Genomic DNA, 2,500 nt, shown 5'->3' on the forward strand with positions numbered 1-2,500 from the left:
GAGTTAAGAAGTAAAAGCGGTCTAAATTTAACGATTTTGAGCAGCTAAAGCTAAACCACAGTGGACATTCCCAATCTCGTCTGATCTTGGAAGCTATGCAGTGTTGGGCATGGTTAGTACTTGGATGGGAGACCACCTGGGAATACCAGGAGCTGTAGGTAATTTTATACTGCCATAACATTCTTTTCTATTACATCTTACATTTAATTTTTTCATCTTATCAATGAATTTACATGAGTTAAGAAGTAATAGAGGTCTAAATTTAATAATTTTGAGCACCTACAGCCAAACCACACTGGACATGCCCAATCTCGTCTGATCTTGGAAGCTATGCAGTGTTGGGCCTGGTTTGTACTTGGATGGGAGACCACCTGGGAATACCAGGTGCAGTAGGTAATTTTAGACAGCCAAAATCATTCTTTTCTATTACATTTTACATTTCATTTTTTCAACTTATCAATGAATTTACTTGAGTTAAGAAGTAAAAGAGGTCTAAAGTTAATGTTTTTGAGCACCTACAGCCAAACCACACTGGACATGCCAAATCTCGTCTGATCTTGGAAGCTATGCAGTGTTGGGCCTGGTTAGTACTTAGAACGGAGACCACCTGGGAATACTAGGTGCTGTAGGTAATTTTATACTGCCATAACATTCTTTTCTATTACATTTTACATTTCATTTTTCAACTTATCATTGAATTCACTTGAGTTAAGAAGTAAAAGAGGTCTAAAGTTAATGTTTTTGAGCACCTACAGCCAAACCACACTGGACATGCCCTATCTCGTCTGATCTTGGAAGCTATGCAGTGTTGGGCCTGGTTAGTACTTGGATGGGAGACCACCTGGGAATACCAGGTGCTGTAGGTAATTTTATACTGCCATAAAAGTCTTTTCTATTACATTTTACATTTAATTTTTTCAACTTATCAATGAATTTACTTGAGTTAAGAAGTAATAGACGTCTAAAGTTAATGTTTTTGAGCACCTACAGCCAAACCACACTGGACAAGCCCAATCTCGTCTGATCTTGGAAGCTATGCAGTGTTGGGCCTGGTTAGTACTTGGATGGGAGACCCCCTGGGAATACCAGGTGCTGTAGGTAATTTTATACTGCCATAACATTCTTTTCTATTACATTTTACATTTAATTTTTTCAACTTATCATTGAATTTACTTGAGTTAAGAAGTAAAAGCGGTCTAAATTTAATGCTTTTGAGCACCTACAGCCAAACCACAGTGGACATGCCCAATCTCATCTGATCTTGGAAGCTATGCAGTGTTGGGCCTGGTTAGTACTTGGATGGGAGACCACCTGGGAATACCAGGAGCTGTATGTAATTTTATACTGCCAGAACTTTCTTTTCTATTACATTTTACATTTAATTTTTTCAACTTATCAATGAATTTCCTTGAGATAAGAAGTAATAGAGGTCTAAAGTTAATACTTTTGAGCACCTACAGCCAATCCACACTGGACATGCCCAATCTCGTCTTATCTTGGTAGCTATGCAGTGTTGGGTATGGTCAGAACTTGGATGGGAGACCACCTGGGAAAACCAGGTGCAGTAGGTAATTTTATACTGCCATAACATTCTTTTCTATTACATTTTACATTTAATTTTTTCAACTTATCAATGAATTTACTTGAGTTAAGAAGTAATACAGGTCTAAAGTTAATGATTTTGAGCATCTACAGTCAAACCACACTGGACATGCCCAATCTCGTCTGATCTTGGAAGCTATGCAGTGTTGGGCCTGGTTAGTACTTGGATGGGAGACCACCTGGGAATACCAGGAGCTGTAGGTAATTTTATACTGCCAGAACATTCTTTTCTATTACATTTTACATTTAAATTTTTCAACTTGTCAATGAATTTACTTGAGTTAAGAAGTAATAGAGGTCTAAAGTTAATGTTTTTGAGCACCTACTGCCAAACCACACTGGACATGCCCAATCTCGTCTGATCTTGGAAGCTATGCAGTGTTGTGCCTGGTTAGTACTTGGATGGGAGACCACCTGGGAATAACAGGTGCTGTAGGTAATTTTATGCAGCCTTAACATTCTTTTCTATTACATTTTACATTTAATTTTTTCAACTTATCAATGAATTTACTTGTGTTAAGAAGTAAAAGTGGTCTAAATTTAACACTTTTGAGAACCTACAGCCAAACCACAGTGGACATGCCCAATCTCGTCTCATCTTGGAAGCTATGCAGTGTTGCGCCTGGTTAGTACTTGGATGGGAGACCACCTGGGAATACCAGGAGCTGTAGGTAATTTTATACTACCATAACATTCTTTTCTATTACATTTTACATTTAATTTTTTCAACTTATCAATGAATTTACTTGAGTTAAGAAGTAATAGAGGTCTAAAGTTAATGTTTTTGAGCGCCTACAGCCAAACCACACTGGACATGCCCAATCTCGTCTGATCTTGGAAGCTATGCAGTGTTGGGCCTGGTTAGTATTTGGATGGGAGACCACCTGGGAATACCAGG

General features: G+C 38.2%; 10 pseudogenes; all 10 read left to right on the forward strand.

The window, feature by feature from the left end:
* The first annotated feature begins 42 nt into the window (after positions 1–42).
* Positions 43–161, forward strand: LOC148434689 (5S ribosomal RNA; annotated as a pseudogene).
* Positions 162–277: 116 nt separating this feature from the next.
* LOC148434690 (5S ribosomal RNA) lies at positions 278–396 on the forward strand (annotated as a pseudogene).
* A 117-nt stretch (positions 397–513) lies between these two features.
* On the forward strand, positions 514–632 carry LOC148434691 (5S ribosomal RNA; annotated as a pseudogene).
* A 115-nt stretch (positions 633–747) lies between these two features.
* On the forward strand, positions 748–866 carry LOC148434692 (5S ribosomal RNA; annotated as a pseudogene).
* A 116-nt stretch (positions 867–982) lies between these two features.
* Positions 983–1,101, forward strand: LOC148434693 (5S ribosomal RNA; annotated as a pseudogene).
* Positions 1,102–1,217: 116 nt separating this feature from the next.
* LOC148434694 (5S ribosomal RNA) lies at positions 1,218–1,336 on the forward strand (annotated as a pseudogene).
* A 351-nt stretch (positions 1,337–1,687) lies between these two features.
* LOC148434695 (5S ribosomal RNA) lies at positions 1,688–1,806 on the forward strand (annotated as a pseudogene).
* A 116-nt stretch (positions 1,807–1,922) lies between these two features.
* Positions 1,923–2,041, forward strand: LOC148434696 (5S ribosomal RNA; annotated as a pseudogene).
* A 116-nt stretch (positions 2,042–2,157) lies between these two features.
* On the forward strand, positions 2,158–2,276 carry LOC148434697 (5S ribosomal RNA; annotated as a pseudogene).
* Positions 2,277–2,392: 116 nt separating this feature from the next.
* LOC148434698 (5S ribosomal RNA) overlaps positions 2,393–2,500 on the forward strand; it is a 119-nt pseudogene continuing 11 nt past the window's right edge.

Source organism: Taudactylus pleione, unplaced genomic scaffold (assembly GCF_031769625.1).
Source record: "Taudactylus pleione unplaced genomic scaffold, aTauple2 ptg002146l, whole genome shotgun sequence".
NCBI classification, from domain to species: domain Eukaryota; kingdom Metazoa; phylum Chordata; class Amphibia; order Anura; family Myobatrachidae; genus Taudactylus; species Taudactylus pleione.